Consider the following 23,549-nt stretch of genomic DNA (forward strand, 5'->3'; position numbering starts at 1 on the left):
CCCCTGGGCAAAATGTTTTAAGTTGTTCCATCCGCGATTTTGAGCCATTTTTCCACCATAGCTGAGTATTTTGGGAGCTCTTTGAGAGGAATTGAAGAGGGATTCAAGGAGAATTGATTGGAGGTAGGTTTTATGAACCTAAAACATGATTTTATTGTGACCTAGAAATTCATGGAAATTTGGCTAAAAATGGAAGAACTAGGGCTTGGAATTTTGAGATTTTTAATTGGGATTTGAAGGACCATTTGAGGTCGAATTTGAGAACTTTTGGTATGTATGAACTCGTGGGATGATAAGGAATCTAATGATGCGAAAATTTCTGAGTTTCGAGAAGTGGGTCTGGGGCTCGGGGCTTGGGTTTCGCTAATTTCGAGATTCTTGATATTTTTCGATTGTTTTCGCTTGGGTTATGTTCCCTTAGCATATTGTGACGTATTCGTTCTGGTTTTGGTCAGATTCGACGTGCGAGGAGGCCGATTTATGAGGCAAAGGCGTCACGAGCTAGGGTTTTTGCCGATTCGAGGTGAGTAATGAATGTAAATGATGTCCTGAGGGCTTGAAACCCCGGATTTGCACATGGTAGTGCTATATTGAGGTGAGACACACACTTAATGATGAGCGTGGTGTCGTTTACTATTGGGGATTGTGACTTCGTCCGTCCCAAGTGATGCTTTTACCACGTATTTGATTGAAGCTTAGTTGTTATCATTATTATTTGGACTGATTGCCGTATTTGGGATTCGTGCCAACTATTTGAACCCTCCGGGGAGTTTTATAATTATTTTCTCACTGTTTTGACTTACTATTTGAACTCAGTCGTATCGTTTTTCCACTATTTTACAACTCAGCCACTTTTTACTCGGTTTTGAAATTAAATTGATATATTAAATGATGTTTTGGGCTGAGAACTACTGTTTTACTAATGCCCGAGAGGCATATATGATTTCTGGACTGAGTACGGCCAAGGGCCAGATGTGAGGATACCATGGAATCGGGCTGTGCGTCGCAGCAGTGTTATACTGATATTGATATGAGGCCGAGGGCCTAGATTTAATGCCACGAGATGGCTTGATATTGTGCTTGGGCCGTAAGAGGCCCCTCCCGGAGTATGCATACCCCTAGTGAGCGCCGTCGATGATAAATAAATGGATCGGGCTGCGCGCCGCAGCGGGTACTGTAGGGTACCATACTATGTGTTGTATTTCTTTATTTGACTATCACTTATCTGCTTATCTGTTGTAGTATCTTTCATATTTCGATTACATTGGTCTATCGCTTCCATATTACTTGTTTTAAACTGGCGGATTATAGATTACCCTGTGTTCTTCCATGATTTCTTATTCTTAGCCATTATTTATGTTTATTACTCACTGGGTCGGAGTACTCACATTACTCCCTGCACCTTTAGTGCAGATCCAGGTGCTTCTGAGGCTGAGTGAGGATTCTTCAGTTGAGCAGCGTATATCCTGGAGCATCGAGGTAGCTGCATGGCGTCCGCATCCCTGATCTCTCCATTTTATCCTTTTGTTTTATCCGCATTCCCTAGACGGATATATATTAGATTGGTAAACCTGTATTAGAGGTTCAGACTTGTGACACCGGATCTATATGGGCTATATAGTAGGATTATTATTTGATATTTCGCATGTTTAACTTTTACTTCAGACTTTTAATATGATGATTTGGTAAACTAACTGTGATGGCTAGTAATGAACTGCATAATAAATAGGTTAAGGTTGTTTATTGGTCAAGCTTCCATAGCAGTGTGTTGGGCACCATCACGACCGGGGGTTGGGGTCGTGATAAGTTGGTATCCGAGCCTAGGTTACATAGGTCTCGCAAGTCAAGAGTCGGTTTAGTAGAGTCTCGCGGATCAGTACGGAGACGTCTGTATTTATCCTCGAGAGGCTGCAGAACCTTTAGGATAAACTTCACATTCTTGAAATTCTTGTCGTACGACTTTATTGATCCGAGAACTAAAACTTCTATTATTCTATTCTATCACAAATGGTGAGGACGCGAGCTACCGGACGAGGTGGCCGACCACCAGTGCCACCAGCTACGACCACCAGAGGCCGTGGGTGCGGTCGTGGTCGTGGCAGAGGCAGAGCAGCGAGGGCAGCACCTGCAGATCCACCAACTGCCCTAGCTCCGGATCAGGCTCCAGTTACGGATGCTCCAGCAGCACCAGTTCAGGCACCAACTGTGCCCATCGTGATTACGGGTCTTCAGGAGGCCTTGGCACAGATCTTATCAGTTTGTACTAGCCTGGCTCAGGCAGTTTTAGCCACTACCCCCGCAGCTACTTCACAGGCCGGGGGAGGCAATCAGACCCCCCCTGCTCGCACACCTGAGCAGGTAGTGGAGGGACTACAGACGCCGGGGGCACCTCCAGCCCAGGGTTGCACAAGTTTAGGAGTTCGTAGTACCAGTTATGATGGATGATGAGCAGCATCGTCTTGAGAGGTTTGGTAGGCTCCAGCCTCCATCGTTCAGTGGTGCTGAGGGCGAGGATGCCCAGGGTTTTCTTGACAAGTGTCAGCGGATGCTCTGTATAGTAGGGATTCTTGAGTCTAGTGGTGTGGCATTTGCCACCTTCCAGTTCTCGGGGCTGCCTTTTCTTGGTGGGAGGATTTTGAGAGACGTAGGCCTGTCGGTGTAGCACCCCTTTCTTGGCAGCAGTTCTCCGCTCTCTTCTTGGAGAAGTATGTACCGCAGTCTCGCAGAGAGGAGCTGCGTAGGCAGTTTGAGTGGTTGACGTAGGGGGATATGACCATGGCCCAGTATGAGATAAGGTTTTCTGAGTTGGCTCGTCATGCCATTTGGATACTTCCGACAGATCGTAAGAGGATTAGGAGATTTGTGGATGGCCTTAACTACCATCTCCATATTCTGATGACTAGAGAGAGAGCATTGGGTGCTACGTTCGAGGAGGTGGTTGATATCACTCGTGAGATTGAGACGGTTTGCTGTCGGGAGCGAGAGGAGAGGGAGGCCAAGAGGCCTCGAGGATTGGGCAGTTACAGCGGTGCTCCTTCGAGTGGCCAATTCCAGCATGGTAGAGGTTGTTCATTCAGGCCTGCTCAGTCATCCTGTCCAGAGTATCGTGGGGCATCTTTAGTCCATGGTCATCATGGGTCTCAGTAGGGCCAGTCTTCACTCAGCGCCCTCCCAGCTCAGAGCTCATCTCTTGCCCCATCAGCTCAGGGTTCTTCTGCACCGAGTGCATCTGCTAGGCACTCCAGTGCGAGGGGTTCCCTTCAGTCCCCATCTCCAACACGGGGTAGTTGTTATGAGTGCGAAGATTTTGGATATATGAGGAGGCAGTGCCCTCGACTTCGTGATGGTCAGTTTCAGTAGAGGGGTCAGCCCTCGACCTCTGCTCTAGTTACTTCACCACCCGCCCAGCTAGGTAGGGGTGGAGGTCAGGCAGCTAGGGGTCGCCCCAGAGGGGGAGGTCGATCAGGCGGTGGCCAGGCTCATTTCTATGCCATTCCATGCAGGACAGATGCTATCGCTTCAGATGTTGTCATTACAGGTATTATTTCAGTCTGCCCCAGAGATGCCTTTGTATTATTTGATCCCGGTTCCACCTATTCTTATGTGTCCTCACATTTTGCTCATTATTTGGGTATGCCCTGAGAGTTTCTTACTTTACATGTTCATGTGTCTACCCCGGTGGGTGATACTATTGTTGTGGACCGTGTGTACCGGTCATATGTTGTGACTATTGGGGGTTTGGAGACTCGAGTTGATCTATTACCATTGAGCATGGTGGACTTTGATGTTATTTTGGGAATGGATTGGTTATCTCCATGTCATGCTATTCTAGACTATCATGCTAAGATAGTCACTTTGGTTATGCTGGGTGTACCGCGGATCGAGTGGCGTGGCGTGACTGATTATATTCCTAGTAGAGTGATCTCTTTCTTGAAGGCCCAGCTTATGGTTGGGAAGGGTTGTCTGTCATATTTAGCATTTGTGAGGGATGTTGGAGCTGAGACTCCCAGTATTGATTCTGTCCCAATTGTGAGCGATTTTCCCGATGTGTTTCCTCCAGACCTGCCGAGCATGCCACCGGATAGGGACATTGATTTTGGTATTGACCTAGTGTCGGGCACTCAACCCATTTCTATTCCACCGTATCGTATGGCACCAGCAGAGTTGAAAGAATTGAAGGAGCAGCTTCAGGAACTCCTAGATAAGGGGTTCATTCAGCCTAGTATGTCACCGTAGGGTGCGCCGGTTCTGTTTGTGAAGAATATGGATGGCACATTGAGAATGTGCATTGATTACAGGAAATTGAACAAGGTAACAATTATGAACAAATATCCTTTGCCTCGCATTGAGGATTTATTTGACTAGCTTCAGGGAGCGAGGGTGTTCTCTAAGATTGATCTCCGTTCGGGCTATCACTAGTTGAAGATCAGTTATTCCGATATTCTTAAGACCGCTTTCAGGACTAGATATGGTCACTATGAGTTTCTTGTTATGTCTTTCGGGCTGACCAATGCTGCAGCAGCGTTCATGCATTTGATGAACAATGTATTTCGACCATCTCTGGATTCATTCGTTATTGTATTCATTGAAGATATTCTGGTGTACTCGCGTAGTCAAGAGGAGCATGCGGGGCATTTGCAAGTTGTATTACAGAGATTAAGGAAGGAGAAGCTTTATGCAAAATTCTCCAAGTGTGAGTTTTGGCTTAATTCAGTGGCTTTCTTGGGACACGTGGTGTCCAACGAGGGTATTCAGGTTGATCTGAAGAAGATAGGTGCGGTTCAGAGTTGGCCTAGGCCGTCCTCAACCATAGAGATTCGTAGCTTTCTTGGGTTGGCAGGCTATTATCGTCGGTTTGTTCAAGGATTCTCATCTATTGCATCGCCCTTGACCAAGTTGACTCAGAAGGGTGCCCCATTTGTATGGTCGGATGAGTGTGAGGAGAGCTTTCAGAAGCTCAAGATAGCTTTGACCCTAGCTCCAGTGTTGGTTTTACCATCAGCTTCATGTTCATATATCATATATTGTGATGCTTTGAGAGTTGGGATTGGTTGTGTATTGATGCAGGAAAGTAGAGTTATTGCTTATGCTTCTCATTAGTTGAAGCCCCATGAGAAGAACTACCCTGTTCATGATTTGGAGTTGGCTTCCATAGTTCATGCATTGAAGATTTGGAGGCACTACTTGTATGGCGTATCTTGTGAGGTATTCACCGATCATCGCAGTCTTCAACATTTGTTCAAGCAAAAGTATCTTAATTTGAGGCAGCGGAGGTGGTTGGAGTTGCTTAAAGATTATGATATCACTATATTGTATCATCCGGGAAAGGCCAATGTGGTGGCCGATGCTTTGAGCCGAAAGGTAGTGAGCATGGGCAGTTTGGCATATATTCCAGTTGGGGAGAGACCCCTTGCAGTTGATGTTCAGGCCTTGGCCAATTGGTTTGTGAGACTAGATATTTCGGAGCCCAGTCGGGTGTTGGCTTGTGTGGTTTATTGGTCTTCCTTATATGATCGCATCAGAGAGCGTCAGTATGATGACCCGCATTTGCTTGTCCTTAAGGACAGAGTTCAGCATGATGATGCTAGAGATGTGGCGATCGGTGATGATGGTATGTTGAGGATGTAGGGCCGGATTTGTGTGCCCAATATGGATGGACTTAGAGAGTTGATTCTGGAGGAGGCCCATAGCTCGCGGTATTCCATTCATCCGGGTGCCGCAAAGATGTATCAGGATTTGAGGCAGCACTATTGGTGGAGAAGAATGAAGAAAGATATTGTGGGATTTGTAGCTCGGTGTCTCAATTGTCAGCAGGTGAAATATGAGCATCAAATACAGGGTGGCTTGCTTCAGTGGATGGTTATTCCCGAGTGGAAGTGGGAGAGGGTCATTATGGACTTTGTGGTTGGACTTCCTCGGACTTTGAAGAAGTTTGATGCTATTTGGGTGATTGTGGACCGGCTGATCAAGTCTGCGCACTTCATTCCTGTGGGTACTACCTATTCTTCATATCGGTTGGCATGGATTTATATCCGGGAGATTGTTCGGTTGCATGGTATTCCAGTTTCCATTATCTCAGATAGAGGTACTCAGTTTACTTCGCAGTTTTGGAGAGCCGTGCAGAGAGAGTTGGGTACTCAGGTGGAGTTGAGCACAACATTTCATCCTCAAACAGACGGACAATCCGAGTGTACTATTCAGATATTGGAGGACATGTTGCGTGCCTGTGTTATTGATTTCGGAGGTTCGTGGGATGAGTTTTTGTCGCTTGCAGAGTTTGCCTACAACAACAGCTACCAGTCCAATATTTAGATGGCTCCGTATGAGGCTTTGTATGGGAGGCGGTGTAGATCTCCAGTTGGTTGGTTCGAGCCCGGCGAGGCTAGGCTATTGCGGACGGATTTGGTTCAGGATGCCTTAGAGAAGGTGAAGGTGATTTAGGAGAGACTTCGTACATCGCAGTCGCATCAGAAGAGTTATGCGGACCGGAAGGTTCGAGATGTATCCTATAAGGTGGGTGAGAAGGTTTTGTTGAAGGTTTCACCCATGAAGGGTGTTATGAAATTTGGGAAGAAGGGGAAATTGAGTCCTCGATTCATTGGGCCTTTTGAGGTGCTTCGAAATATTGGGGAGGTGGCTTATGAGCTTGCGTTGCCACCCAGCTTGTCGAGTGTGCATCCGATATTTCATGTTTCTATGCTTCGGAAGTATATTCGAGATCCTTCGCATGTTTTGGATTTCAGCACGGTTCAGTTGGATGATGATTTGACATTTGATGTTAAGCCAGTAGCTATTTTGGGTCGTCAGGTTCGGAAGTTGATGTCAAAAGATATAGCTTCAATGAAAGTGCAGTGGAGAGGTCGGCCCGTGGAGGAGGCTACCTGGGAGACCGAGCGGGAGATGCAGAGCAGATATCCTCACCTATTTGAGGCTTCAGGTATGTTTCTTGACTCGTTCGAGGACGAACGTTTGTTTAAGTTGGGGAGGATGTGACGACCCAACCAGTCGTCTCATGAGTTACCGCTCCGTTTTCCCCATTTCTGCTTCTTTATACTTCGTTATCCGTGTTTTATGTGGTCGAGTTGTTTGGTTTGCGTTTGGCATGGTTTTGGTAAGAAATGAGACACTTAGTCTCTTTTAGGATGGCTTAAGTTGAAAAAGTCAATCGGATAATGAAATATGAGTTAGAGGGCTCGAATGTGAGTTCCTATGGTTCGATTAGCTTCGTAAGGTGATTTGTGACTTAGGAGTGTTATCGGAAGTGGTCTTGGAGGTCCGGTGTAGAATTAGGCTTGAATTGGCAAAGTTAGTATTTTGGCGATTTTTGGTTGATTGGTGAGATTTTGATCCGAGGGTCGGAACGGAATTCCGAGAGTTGCTGTGACTTTGTTATGTGATTTGGGATGTGTGTGCAAAATTTCAGGTCATTTGGATGTGGTTTGGTTGGGTTTTTTATCAAAAGAGTATTTCGGAAGTTTTTAGAAACTTAGGATTGAATTCGATGTGAATTGATAGTTTTGGTGTTGTTCGAGGTGTTTTGATGATTGGAACAAGTTTGAATGAGATTTTAGGATGTGTTTGTGCTTTTGGTTGAGGTCACGGGCGCCTCGGGGTAATTCCGGATGGCTAACGGGAATTTTTGGAACTTAAAAGATAGCCGATGTCTGTTGCTTCTGGTATTTCCGTACCTGTGGAATTGGGACCGCAGGTGCGGTATCGCAGATGCGGAAGGAAAGTTGTAGATGCGGTTTCGAGGGGGCAAGGTAGGAACCGCAGGTGCGGTATAGGAACCGCATCTGCGGAGTCGCAGATGCGACCATTTGATCGCAGATGCGGATTTTGAACCTTAGGTGAAGTTCCGAAGATGCGGAGGAGTGCCCACAGAAGCGGTACCGTAGGAGCGGGATTTTTGTCCGCAGATGCGAAAAGAACCCCTGGGCAGAATGTTTTAAGTTGTTCCATCAGCGATTTTGAGCCATTTTTCCACCATAGCCGAGGATTTTGGGAGCTCTTTGAGGGGAATTGAAGAGGGATTCAAGGAGAATTGATTGGAGGTAAGTTTTATGAACCTAAAAGGTGATTTTATTGTGATATTAACCTAGAAATTCATGAAACTTTGGCTAAAAATGGAAGAACTAGGGCTTGAGATTTTAAATTGAGATTTGAAGGACCATTTGAGGTCGTATTTGAGAACTTTTGGTATGTATGAACTCGTGGGATGATAAGGAATCTAATGACGTGAAAATTTCTAAGTTTTGAGAAGTGGGCCCGGGGCTCGGGTTTTGCTAATTTCGAGATTTTTGATATTTTTCGATTGTTTTTGCTTGGGTTATGTTCCCTTAGTATATTGTGACGAATTCATTCTGGTTTTGGTCAGATTCGACGCGCGAGGAGGCCGATTTGTGAGGCAACGGCGTCGCGAGCTAGAGTTTTTGCCGGTTCGAGGTGAGTAATGAATGTAAATGATGTCCTAAGGGTTTGAAACCCTGGATTTTCACATCGTAGTGCTATACTGAGGTGTGACACGCGCTTAATGATGAGCATAGGGTCGTTTACTATTGGGGATTGTCACTTTGTCCGGCCCGAGTGATGCTTTTACCGCGTATTTGATTGAAGCTTATTTGTTATCATCATTATTTGGACTGATTGTCGTATTTGGGCTTCGTGCCAACTATTTGAACCCTACGGGGAGTTTTATCATTATTTCCTCACTGTTTTGACTTACTACTTGAACTCAATCGTATCATTTTTCCACTATATTACAACTCAGCCATTTTTTACTCAGTTTTGAAACTAAAAAGATATATTAAATGATGTTTTGGGCTGAGAACTACTATTTTCATAATGCCCGAGGGGCTTATATAATTTCTGGACTGAGTACGGCCAAGGGCCAGATGTGAGGATACCATGGGATCGGGCTGCACGCCACAGCAGTGTTATACTGATATTGATATGAGGCCGAGGACGTAAATTTGATGCCACGAGATGGCTTGATATTGAGCTTGGGTCGTAAGGGGCCCCTCCCGGAGTCTGCACACCCCCAGTGAGCGTCGCAGCGGGTACTGTAGGGTACCGTACTATGTGTTTCATTTCTTTATTTGACTGTCACTTATCTGCTTATCTGTTGTAGTGTCTTTCATATTTCGATTACATTGGTCTATCGCTTCCATATTACTTGTTTTAAACTGCCGGATTATAGATTACCGTGTTTTTCCATGATTTCTTATTCTTATCCATTACTTATGTTTATTACTCACTGGGTCGAAGTACTCACATTACTCCATGCACCTTACGTGCAGATCCAGGTGCATCTGAGGCTGAGTGAGGATTCTTCAGTTGAGCAGCATATATCCGGGAGCATCGAGGTAGCTGCATGGCGTCCGTAACCCTGATCTCTCCCTTCTATCCATTTGTTTTATCCGCATTCCCTAGACTGATATGTATTAGATTGGTAAACCTGTATTAGAGGCTCAGACTTGTGACACCGGATCTATATGGGCTATGTAGTAGGATTATTATTTGAAATTCCGCATGTTTAACTCTTACTTCAGACTTCTAATATGATGATTTGGTAAACTAATTGTGATGGCTAGTAATGAACTGCATGAGAAATGGGTTAAGGTTGTTTATTGGTCAGGCTTGCCTAGCAGTGTGTTGGGCGCCATCATGACCGGGGGTTGGGGTCGTGACAGATTGCCAAGCAGCAAAGTTTATCTTTAATAAAGATTTAAAACATGATGTTTCTAAACAAATGTTTGCAAGGTGGCAAGCTTTATTAGCCTCTTTTGATTTCGAAATTATATACAAAAAGGGTCTGATAATACCCTTCCTAATTTTCTTACAAGAGAATATTTGAACTAATAGTTATCCATTTGTCTCTACAGATTATGAGGCCTGTATACAGACCTCCTTAGTAACGAGGAAGAGGAAGGGCATCTACTTGTAATAGAGAGAGTAATACTCTCGCCCAAATCGGAAATCAAAGGCTAATAGCCTGTGATGACCCAAAAATGTCATCTTTAAATTTAATAATCATCTCGATATTTTAAGACTTTGCAAAGCGGTATCAATAATTTCTCGACTTGCATGCATAGTCCGTATAATTTTTCGGAAGGTTTTTATGTGAAAAATGGATTAAGTTGTGAACTAGAGCTTTAAAACTCAACTGAGTTGACTTCGGTCAACATTTGAGCAAACGAACCCGGATAAAAGTTTTGACCATTCCGGTAGTTTCGTATCGTTATTTGGGACTTGGTCATATGCCCGAAATCGAATTCGGAGGTCCCAAGATCAAATTATCGCCATTTAACGGAAACTAGAAATCTAAGGCTAAAGATTTCATAAGTTTGACTAGAGATTTGACTTTAGAGAAAAAGACCCCGGAATGGAATTTTGATGATTACAATAGTTTTATATGGTAGTTTTGGACTTAGGCACATGTTCAGATTTGGATTTGGAAGTCTGTAGGATAATTCGGCGCATTTTGGCGAAAGTAGGAAAATAGAAGATTTTTGAAAAGTTTGACCGGGGGTTGACTTTTTGATATCAAGGTCGGAATCCAGTTCTGAAAATTTTCATGGCTTTGTTATGTCATTTATGACTTGTGTGCAAAATTTGAAGTCAATCGGACTTGATTTGATAGGTTTTTGCATCAGATGTAGAAGTTGGACGTTCTTAGTTTCATTAGGCTTGAATTGGGGAGTGATTCACGGTTTTAGCATTATTTGATGCGATTTGAGGTTTGGACTAAGTTCATATCATATTTTACGACTGGTTGATGCATTTTGTTGAAGTCTCGAGGGCCTCGGGTGGATTTCAGAAGGTTGACGGATATAAAAAGGCTGCTGAATTTTCTCTTTGGACAACTGCTGATTTTTTTACAGCATGTGAACAGTACCCATGAACAGTGTCTGTGAATAGTATCTGTGAATATTACCCCGTGAACAGTGTCTGTGCACAGTACCCATGAATAGTGTGTGTGAATAGTACCATGAACAGTACCACGCGTGATTAGTGCCCGAAATTTTCTGGACAAATTTAATTCCAGCAATCCGGGTTTTGGGTCATTTTTTTTACTTCAAAGTTCGGATTTAGGAAATTTTGATCGATAAATAACGTGAATTCTTAGGGTAAGTGTTCTTGACTCCCTTGTAATTATATTTCATGAATAAATCTTCATTTTTGGCATTAGATTATTGATATTTGGAGAGAAATGGAGGAATTTTCTAAAATTCCATAAAGATGAATTTTTAAGATTTGAAAGCCAATCCGATGTCGGATTTTGGTAAAATTTGTATGGTTGTGCTCGTGGTTGGATGTGGGTTCATATTCCGTCAGTTTTGTCGTGTTCTGAGATGTGGGCCCTACGGGCAATTTTTGGGTTAATTTCAGATTTTGTTGAAAAATTAGTATTTTCATATGGAATTAATTCCTATAATATGTATTGAATGAATTGAGTTAATTGTGACTAGATTCGGGACGTTTGGAGGCCGATTTGAGCGGCAAAGACATTGCGGAGTAGGATTTTTCTCTGATTAAGGTAAGTAATGGTTATAAATCTGGTCCTGAGGGTATGAAACCCCGTACATTGTGTCTGTAACGGCCTGACTGGTCGTTTTGAACTTTTGCACTTTGATCGCCAGTTCCCGGGCATGACTTGCCCCGTGTAACATATTATGACTGATGTAGACCGTTGGTTTTGCTTTTCAGGGAAAATCAGAATGAATTTGAAGGAACAGACTCAGTTGAAAACTTTGAATTTGAAAAGTTTGACTAAGAGTTGACTTATTTGTATATGAGCTAGGATCGAAAATTTTATGATTTGAATAGCTTCGTTGGGTGATTTATGACTTAGGAGCGCGATCGAAATGCATTTTGAAAATCCGTGGAAGGATTTGGCTTGAATTGGCAAAGTTAATATTTTGGCGAATTCCGGTTGATAGGTGAGATTTTGATATGAGGGTCGGAATGGAATTCCGAGAGTTGTTGTAGCTTCGTTATGTCATTTGTGATATGTGTGCAATATTTCATGTCATTTGGACGTCGTTTGGTCGACTTTTTGATCGAATTCGGATTTTGGAAGTTTTGGAATTCTTAGGCTTGAATCCAAGGGTAATTTGATGTTTTGATGTTGTTTTGAGCGTTCCGAAAGTTGGAACAAGTTTGAATTATGTTATGAGGTGTGTTGGCATGTTTGGTCGGGGTCCCATTATTTAACCAAAAAATAGAATTTCAGTCAAAGTTAGAATTTAGAAGAACGCGGGTTACTGATAATCAAAAGAATATGTAGAAGAAAGTAATTTAGAATAACCAGAGTGTAATCAGGAGAAAAACAAGTGAATCAAAGTATATTCCAATATTATGTAATAATCAGATGCCTCCCTTTTATAGGTATCTTGAAGATATGCGGTTTCCCCAAATCATAATGAGGCTATTATGAATAATTAAAGATATTGAATGCTACGTTACACAATCATTGTAATCAATACAAATTCTCTAACGTATCCAGTATTTAATGCCTGTCGAATTCCATATTTGCGCTCTTTATTATGGTCAGATCCATTCCTTTTGATAAATAATTTAAATAGGTACGGGCGATGAATCCTTCGAATGTCCTCCCATGCCTCTTTCTTTGCCTTTGCTCGTTTCTATTGCTGCCCGTGCCTCTTGACTAATTATAATTCTTTGACTATTTGACAAGTCCACGTGTCTCAACATGTCACTTGCATATATAAATGCAATGTTTCCCAATACAGATAGTCCCCCCACTTTCCATTTATTCATCAATTGAATATTTGGGAAGTGGATTTCATTAAAACGAGAATTTTTGTCACCATTAATGCTATGACAAAATTAACGCTTCAATTGTCACTTCCATTTAATATTTCGTACACGTATCAACCTTCCATTGGCTCTGCAATTTTTGTAGCCTTCTTCAAGGTTTTTACGGTTCCACTATTAATGAAGTGCCAATTATCATAATTATGGTCTTTCCACCTCTGCACTTTTACCTTTGGCGGTTGCTTATCGGTATAAATATCATTTTTTCCCTTGTCTTTTATCACATAAAGCTTATTGAACACTTATTTCTCCAAATCTCTGTTTACTTCTTCCTTAGATCATTCCTCTTCGATATGTCTTCTCCAAGCCCTAACCCTGAGAGAGTTTACATTACTGACTCCTTCCCCAATGCCCCTGTTAGGCACAGAAGGGGAAATAGACCTCGTAGTTTAAAATCTACTCGAGGCGGTTCATCTATGCCTTCTTCTGGTTCTGGTCCTTCCTCTAGAACCAGAGGTTCCCTTTCTCACAAATCTTCTTCTAGGGGTAAAGATCATTCTGAACCTTTACGCGAACCTTTAGTAGATGAGATAGTCCCTTCAGAATTGTCTTTTTACCATGACAGGGAATCTCTTAGAAACCAGATTTCCGCATTAGATCGTGTCGATGCTTACCCTACTCAAATTACAGAGTTTTTGACTCTTGTGGTTCGTAAGGACTATCATTGGAGTAATGATTTTCCCATTATTATCCCTAATCCGAATCAGAGAATTACTTCCTATTTAACTGGGTTCTCTTTTGTTTACACTTACCCTTTTACTTTGGGGTTCAGACCAACAATCGACCCAGTCATTCTTGAATTTTGCCGTTTCTTCAATGTCTGCTTGGGTCAAATTGGCCCAATCATATGGAGGGTTGTTTCCTGTTTAAGGCATTTAGCCACTAAAGCTGAAGCTCCTTTTACTTTCCCTCACTTGATTCATCTTTACTCACCTAGGCTTTTTCGTAATGGTGTTTTTACACTAGTAGCCAGGAGTAAGAGGGTTTTGGCGAGCCCTGAAGATGACAAGGATCGTGGATGGTATGCCCGATTTGTTGCTTCCCCCACTGTTGGTTTAGTGGGTGAAGATAATGTTCCCATCCCTTAGAAGTGGAATTTTGCACGTAGGTCTTTTATCCCTCTCGTACCTTCTTCTTTCAAGTTTATCAGCTTTTCTAATTTTACCTCCCCCCCTTTTTTTTATCAACCATGGGAGTTGTGGGGGATGTTCCCAATTTCCGTGGTTGGGTAGATAAATTGTTGAAGATCGCGCCAATGGACGGTAGATCTTGGAAAACACTTTCTAACCGCTTTGGTTGGAAGGTAAAGACTCATCATAAGAGTTTACATTTTGTTCTTTTTGTGCCTATATTCTCCTTTATTGTTTTAACTTTTATCCTTCTTTTTGTTAGGATTTGTTATTCGAGGGGTTACTGCTGAAGCAGTTGCAGCCTCTCGTGTCTCTTTGGGGACTCTTACTCCTTCGGGAACCCGTATCTCTTTAGAGAGAGCCCGAGGAATAGTCTTGGGTTCCTCTTCTGCGAAAAGGAAGGCTTCTGAAGAGGAAAATGAGAGTTCCCTGGTAACAAGGCCACAAGTTAGGAGACGCATCGTTTCTGATGACGAAGCTGAAGTTTCGGTTTCTCTTACCGAACCTGTTGAAACCCCAATAATAATTCCTGATGATGACGTCACTCCTCACGATACTCGTGAGTCTATCGACCAATTTTTCGTCAGTGGATTTGGTCATGAAGATGTCGGGCCTGTTTTAGATAAAGTACCTTTATCGTCTTTTTCATTACCCGTGGCTGTAATTCCTTCTTTACCGGCCCCGGCAATTTCCGTTCCTTCTTCTATTGCTCTTACCTCTTCTCCGGCTCCTCCTTTTACTACTCCCCCTCCTATGGTTCATCATACTGAAATAGGCTCTTCAAGTAGAAGTGCCGCTATGAGGCGGGAAACTATTGAAATTCTTGCCGAGAATAGCTTTTTGAGAAAGTCAGTTCAGGCGGATGTATGGCTGGAGCCTCTTATTGGCCCAATTGAAAAAGCAAAGCTGGAGAGCCACAGTTCCCTGACTTTAAGGAATGATATCGTGCATGCCACTCTGAAGGTATTTTCCTTCTCTCCCTTTTTTACTTTGCAAAATTTTTCATCTTTGGGATTCTTATTTCTTCTCTTTTTTTAGGCCAATCTTATCGGCACAGAATTGATGAAAAAAATCGTCCCTTTGGAGAAGATAGCACGCGACTCTCAATTGGAAGCAACCAATTGGAAGGGGCAATTTGAGAGTGCTCAGCTTGATATAAAGAGCTTACAAGAGAGCAAGAATATCTTAGAGCAGCAAGTACGGGCTTTAACTTCAGAATTGGCGTTTACAAAAGCTTCTTCTCACCAAGCAGAGAAAGACAAAGAGCGTCTCGAGTCCTCCTTCTCAGAGCAGCTATCTAAAGCTAGTGAAGAGATCAGAGAATTAAAGGCTCTTTTAAACTAAAAAGAAGTTTACGCTGGGGAGCTTGTGCAAAAATTGACGCAAGCATAAGAAAACCTCAGAATCTCCGTTGATAAGGTGTGTGCTTTAGAATGCTCCCACACCTCTCTTCAAGCTTCCTACAGCTCCGCCTTGGCTGAAAATGAAGAGCCAAAAAATGAGATCGTTGCTTGGGAAAAGGATTATGAGATCCTTGAAGAAAAATCTGCTGTTGAGGCAAGTTGGACTTTTTTGAATTCCCGTCATGATACCCTACTTGAAGCTGGCCAAGAAAACTTCAACCTGGAGTTGGAGTTAGCTAAAATCAACGAAACCATTAAAAAGGCTCAAAAAACTCAGGACTTCCCTTTTCCCGTGGATGAAGTTCCCGTGGCTGAAGCTCTCATGAATATTGAAGCTGATATGGGTATCACGACTATTTCAAACCCGATCGAGCTCGTTGCTGCAAACCAAGTTGAAACCGCGCCTGCTGATGCACCAGCCCAAATTGAGCCTGCTTCTATTGACGTTCCTGCCTCAATACCACAAACTTCTCAGTGACCAGTTTTAATCATTCAAATGATTTTATTTTTGTTTTGATTTTGGAAAATTGTAATCAAACCCTTAACTTCATTTGGGGTTGATTTTAGAAACGTTAGTCCCCAAGTCTTTTAATGGGGCAATCTAAACAATTTCGTAGTTTTATGACTAAGTTAGAACTTAGTCTTAGATTTTTTTACATATTAAGAAGTTTTTTATCTTAAACTTCTGCTTGCTTTATTCTCGCCTTTATTTTTACGGACTTACAGAATAATTTGCATTTTCGTTTTTCGAATAATGCTTCTGTTAACCTCATGATTAATTTAAACATGAGTTTTATATAAGATGGCCCTTTTATATTCCAATACTTAATGAAGAAGATGTCTCAACTTCATAATGGTGTTATCATACAACAAAAAAAATAGGAATACACATGTTTCTCTGAAATAACTTTGACAAGATTTTATTTTTGAACCTTGTCTAGGTCCGAATAAAACTTTACATGTATTTGAATTACATCTATAACTTTATCGTAACTATTTTTCTTGTAACAGATTGAAAAGAAGAATAATAGACACGAGATTTTTCCTTATAACCCATTTTAGTACATATCCTTTGCACTAACTGTAGTGAGGTTTTTCTTTGGCCTTAGCTCGTGGCTTTATGACTTATACTCTGTACTTGACTCTTTCAGGCTTGATTTTTCCTTAATCTTCTTTGCCTTCTTTATACATATGTCCGTGTATATTATGTAGTCCCCTAAGTGTTTGAGTGTTGAAGTATGAAGCCTCGAGCACTTGATAGTTTCTCTCGTTTGGTCTTTTTCCTGAAAAGGAAAAACATACGGGACTCGTAGGGACGATTATAGATGAAGACTGCATAACCCGTTTGCATTTCTATTAGAATAATTGTAATCTTAGGCCAGAAATTTTTGGTTACTCCATGTGCCTTACAGGTCGTGACTCATCATTTAGTACGGGTTAGCATTTTGCCTATCATCTAAAATCGTTAGTAAAATTTTAACAATTCAAAAATGAAATTTAAAATGGTTATACCTAACCATGGGTATTCCTTAGAAATAGTATCTCTTTAAATGAACAACATTCCAATGCGAAGGTAGTATCTTTCCATCCATTGTCTCCAGTTCATATGCTCATTTTCCTACAACATCACGCACTTTGTAGGGTCCTTCCCATGTTGGACTTAATTTCACTGTGTTAGCTACCTTTGTAGACTGAAAAACCTTTTTAAGCACGAAGTCCTCAATTTTGAAGAACCTGAGGCGTGCTTTTCTATTGTAGTATCGTTCTATGACTTGCTTTTATGCTGCCATTCTTATTAAAGCAGCTTCTCTCCGCCCCTCGAGTAAATTTAGGTTGACCCGCATCTCCTCGTCATTAGATTCTTGTGTCGCCTGTGTGAACCGTGTACTTGGTTCCCCTATCTCAACTGGAATTAAAGCCTCAGCTCCATAAACTAATGAGAACGGTGTTTCACCTGTACTTGTTTTTGTAGTTGTGCGATATGCCCATAAAGCTTCAGGTAACACTTCAGGCCAGTTTCCTTTTGATTCCTCTAGTCGTTTCTTTAAATTGTTGATAATGACTTCGTTCATTGATTCTGCATGTCTTTTACCCATCGGATGAGAGGGTGTTGACGTAATCCTTTTAATTTGCCAGCTTTGAAAAAATTCCGTGATCTGAGATCCAATAAACTGAGGACCATTATCACATACGATCTCCTTTGGTACGCCGAATCGACATATGATATTCTGCCAAATAAAGTCTCTAACTTCCTTTTCTCGCACCTGTCCTTTTGCTTGCGGTAATGGACCTACGATATCCATTCCCCATTTCATAAATGGCCATGGCGCAATGACCGAATGTAATAATTCCGTAGGTCTATGCATATTGTTACCGTACCTCTGGCATTTATCACATTTGGCTACGAAGTTTTCTGCCTCCTCTTCCATTTTAGGCCAGTAATAACCTGCCCTAATTAAGGTTCTTACTAGTGATCTTCCACCTGCGTGATTCCCGCAATGACCCTCGTGTATTTTTCTCATTACATACTCTGTTTGCGAAGGTCCAAGGCATCTTGCTAAGGGTCCACCGAACATTTTATGATATAGATTGCCTTGTTTTAAGCAGTACCGAGCGACCTTCCTTCAAAGCGCATAAGCCTTTTTCTTGTCATCAGGGACGGTTCCATACTGCAAAATAGCAACAATTTCGTTCCTCCAATCCCAGGATAAGTTATTAAAATTTACCTCATTCGCATCAGGATCAAGAACTGAATGAAATAAAATGTATTACTGAGGCATTTGCATCGTTTGCCATGTCGACCGCAAATGCGAGATTTTCCAGGGCGTCTGCTTCAAGATTTTCATCCCTGGTTATTTGTCTAATTTTCCAATCTTGAAATTGTTTTATCAATTCTCGTACCTTTTCCAAGTACTGCTGCATCCTTGCTTTCCTGGTTGTATAAGTCCCCAGCATTTGATTAACTACGAGTTGTGAATCACTCTTGATTATAATCTAATTTATGCCAAGTTCCCTTGCCAGTTCTAAACCTGCAATCATAGCCTCATATTCTTCCTCATTGTTAGTTATGGAATGACATTTAATAGCTTGCCGAATGGTTTCACCCGTAGGTGGTACCAATACTACCCCCAAACCTGCTCCTCTCACGTTAGATGAGCCATCAGTGAATAAAGTCCAAGTTCCTGGGTTAGCTCCATTGAACACCTGTAATTCTTTTTCTGCTTCTAATTGTATTCCCTGACTAAAATCAGCCACGAAATCAGCTAATACTTGTGATTTTATAGTAGTTCTAGGTTGGTATGCAATTTCCTATTCACTTAACTCTATTGCCCACTTAGCTAACCTACCTGATAACTCATGCTTATGTAATATGTTATGTAAAGGATAGGTAGTTACCACAATGATAGGATGACATTGAAAGTAAGGTCTTAACTTTCTAGATGCCATGATTAACGCAAGTGCAAGTTTTTCTAATTGAGGATACCTCGTCTCTACATCTAACAAAGATTTACTTACGTAATAGATAGGTGATTGTTTACCTTGCTCTTCTCGAACCAAGACAGCACTTACCGCCACCTCCGAAATAGCAAGGTAGAGGAATAGCTTTTCCCCAGCCTTTGGTTTTGCCAACAAAGGTGGATTTGATAAGTACGTTTTCAAATTCCTAAGTGCTTGTTGACATTCCTCATTCCATTCTAAATGATCCTTCTTCTTAAGAGCTGAGAAGAATTTAAAACACTTCTCTGATGATTTAGAGATGAATTTTCCCAAGGCCGCAATTCTCCCTATTAATCTTTGAACTTCTTTCTTGTTTGAAAGTATGTCATGGATTTCCTCAATGGCTTTAATCTGTGCAGGATTTACTTCAATTCCACGGTAGAAACAAGAAAACCCAAAAACTTGCCTGATGCAACGCCAAATGCACATTTTTCAGGATTTAACTTCATATTAAATTTGCGCAAAATTGAAAATGTGTCAGATAAGTGTGATATGTGATTTTTTGAGTACTGAGTTTTAACAAGCATATCATCTATATATACCTCCATTGTCTTTCCTAAATATTCCTGAAAAATTTTGGTAACTAACCTCTGATACGTTGCACCTGCATTCTTTAGACCAAAGGGCATTACTTTATAACAATAATTCCCCCTATATGTTATGAATGAAGTTTTTTCTTCATCTGCCGGATCCATTTTAATCTGATTATAACCTTAATATGCATCTAAAAAACTTAACAATTCGTTACCTGCAGTTGCATCAATCAATTGATATATGTGTGGTAGTGGAAAAGAAACTTTAGGGCAGGCTTTGTTAAGATCTGTATAATCTACACAAACCCGCCACTTACCGTTTTTCTTTGGAACCACAACAGTATTGGCTAACCAGTTAGGATATTTTACCTCTCGAATAGAACCAATTTTTAGCCATTTTTGGACTTCTTCTTAAATCACCTGATTCTTGAAAATTCCCTGCTTTCTTTTCTTTTGCTTCACATGAGGATATGACGGATCTTCATTTAGTTTATGAGTCATCACCTCCGGTGGTATTCCTGTCATGTCGGAGTGGGACCAAGCAAAGCAGTCCATGCTAGTTTTCAAAAATTCAATTAACTTACCTTTCATTCCTTGGTTAAGATTAGATCCGACATAGACTTTTTTATCAGGCCATTGAGCGAATAACAAGACAGGTTCTAATTCCTGTATCATTGTTTTGATATCTTCATTCTCTTCTGGTTCTTGAATGATATCATGCCTTGAGTCTACATCTGTTCGTGCTTGTTCAGTTGAGGTTTGTGTTGTGATGTCCTGAGCTACCTTCTGTGATTGCTATTTGCCTCCACTTCTCGTGCTTGTATCTACAACGGAGTTAATAGCCCTGGACATATGTTGATCTCTACGAATTTGACAAATTCCCCATAGCGATGGAAATTTGATAACTTGATGCATGGTTGAAGGAACAACATCCATTTCATGGATCCATGGTCTCCCCAGAATCATGTTGTAAGTCATCTCCATGTCTACTACCTGGAACATTGTATCTTTGACGGCCCCTTCAGCAAAAGTAGTGAGTGTTACCTTTCCTTTTGTAATGACACTGGAATTATCAAATCCAGATAGAGTATGTTCCTTTGGTATTACTTCATCTTCAACTTACATCTCACGTAGCACTCTTAGCAAAATAATGTTCATGGAACTACCTGGATCAATCAAAACTCGTTTCACATTAGTATCATGCACAATTAAAGATATTACTAGTGCATCGTAATTGTCACGACCCAAATCCCGATCGTGATGGCGCCCAACACACTACTAGGCAAGCCCGACAATTATTCAACACTTAACCCAATTTATCAAAAATAGCGGAATGAAATATCAATTAAGCAAGATTAAAGTACTGAAGATTTTAACAAAATACACAATATAATCTCACTAGGACCCGGTGTCACGAATCTGAGCCTATAGAATACAAAATATCATCCTAATACACGGTATATCCAAAGTCCGATAATGCGAAAATAAGGAGATAGGATAGGAGGGAGAAGATCAATGGCTGCGAATGCCGTGCAGCTACCTCGATACTCCCAGAGGCTAGATCTGTTGATCAACTGGATCTACTGAGCCTGAGACTGCCCGGGATCTGCACACAAGGTGCAGGGAGTAAAGTGAGTACTCCGACCTAGTGAGTAATAAAAGTAACTACAATCTGAAGATAAGAAAATCCAGTAAATACACAAAGTAAGCTACAATCCGAATATACAGCAACATATGGAACTGAGCAGCTAAACACTAGTATAAATACAAATACATGAATGCAATGCAATGCATATGATGGTACATTCCAGTACCCACTGCGGCGTGCAGCTCGAGCCATCCATATTTATTTATCGTCGACGGCGCTCACTGGGGGTGTGTACAGACTCCGGAGGGGATCCTACAGCCCAAGCGCAATATCTTTGCTAGTCATTATTACCTGACCGGTCAGTCATTGTTACCTGACCAATTTATATTACACAATGCCATTGTTACCACTGTTCCAAGTATATCTTACAGTGTCATTGTAACCACTATTTCAAGTATAACATACGGTGTCATTGTTGCCAGTGTTTCAAGTCACTTTATAATCCATCCAGAAAATAATATAGTAAGCCCCTTGGGCATTTACAAAGTAGAAGTTCCCAGCCCGAAATACATTTAAAATGTCATTTAAGTTTTCAACACTTAGAATTATGGCTGAGTTTGCAAGGCAGCATTTAAAACCTTGGACTAAAATTAAATGATATGCAAATCATGCTAAGCAGTAATGTAAATCCTCGAAGGATTTTTCAAGTCGGTACAAGGCCCCAAACATGGCATCAAGCCCAGTAATATCAATAAAGTGTGTGTATCAATCACCAGTATAGTATAAACATCACACAGGATGGACCAAGTCACAATCCCCAATAGTATTCGACCCCGCACTCACTATGGAGTGTGTGTCACGCCTCAATATAGCATTACGATGTGAAAGTCCGGGGTTTCAAACCCTCAGAACAACATTTACATCTATTACTCACCTCTAACCAGCCGTAGACTAGTCCGCAATGCCCTTTCCTCTTGAATTGACCTCTTCGCGCGTCGAATCTAGTCAAAACCACAATGAATACGTTACAATAGGCTAAGGGAATATAACCCAATCGAAAAGACTCGAAAAATGTCGAAAATCACGAAATTAGCAAAACTCGAGCCCCGGGCCCACGTCTCGAAATTCAGAAATTTTTACATCAATACGACCCTTATCTTGCCACGAGTATATACATAGCAAATTCACAAAAATCCGAGTTAATTTGACCTCAAATTACCATTTAATTCTCTTAAGTTTCAAGCCCTAAACCACCTTTTTTGTCCATAAATTACTTGAGGTTTCAGCTCTAATCCATGTATTTAACTTGGAAATAAGTAGAAACAACTCACCTTTGATGCTTGATGAAATCCCCCTTGAAATTCTCTCCAAAATAATCCAAGCCAAATGAAAGAAATGAAAGAAATAAGCCAAATCCGTGTTTAAAAGAATCTGCCCGTGCTTCGTCAAGTTGTACCTTGCACTTGTGCTATACAAGTTGTACATCCTATTAAAAATTTTCCTTGTCGGACACCTTCTGTTTAAACACCCATAACGTCTTGTATGAATATCAAAATGACAAACGGTTTGAATATTTAGAAACTAGACTCGAAGATCCTTAATTTGATAGGTTGTACACCATATATATATATCCTGAGATATGAGCTTCTAAAGTAGGCTCCCCGAAATCAGAAAATTCTGGAGAACGAGCTCCACCAGTCATATTCAATCGACCGTAACATTCCCTACAGATGTCCAAATTACGATTTCTGTAGCTTTATGAAAACTAGACATGAAGGGCTACAACTTTTGTTTTTGAACCATCTCAAAATTCCTTATATATCAAAAGATATAGGCCTCCGAAGTATGCTACACGATTGCATTTTTGCTGTGCAGAGACAGCTTCTGCAACAGCTTTTCTTCTTTTTTTCGTTTTGGTCCGAATTTCATTCCGTTAACCTTACAATATCCACCCAAGGCCCTCGGGACCTTAACCAATTATATCAACATATCCTACAATGTCATTCAAACTTGTTCCAACCTTCGGAACACCCAAAATAACATCAAAACATCAAATCATCATCGGATTCAAGCCTATGAACGTTGAAACTTCTAACTTTCACATCCGATGCAGAAAACGTCAAAACTAGTCCGAATGACATCAAATTTTGCAGACAAGTCCAAAACGACATAACGAATCTACAACAACTCTCGGAATTCCATTCCGACCCTCGGATCAAAATCTCACCTATCAACCGGAATTCGCCAAAACACTAACTTTGCCAATTCAAGTTTAATTCTACACCGGTCATCACAAAAATATTCCGGACACACTCCTAAGTCCCAAATCACCTAACGAAGCTATCCGAACCATAAAATTCGCATTTCGAGCTCTCTAACTTAAGCTTCCTTAAAAGAGACTAAGTGTCTCAAACCTTACCAAAATCATTCCGGAATGACTTCAAATTTTGCACACAAGTCACATTCAACATTACGGACTTTCCCCAACTTTCGGATTCGCATTCCGACTCTGATATCAAAATTTCCACTTCCGGTCGAATTTTTCTCAAAAACCATC

The sequence above is a fragment of the Nicotiana sylvestris genome, chromosome 1, assembly GCF_000393655.2.
Source record: "Nicotiana sylvestris chromosome 1, ASM39365v2, whole genome shotgun sequence".
NCBI lineage: Eukaryota > Viridiplantae > Streptophyta > Magnoliopsida > Solanales > Solanaceae > Nicotiana > Nicotiana sylvestris.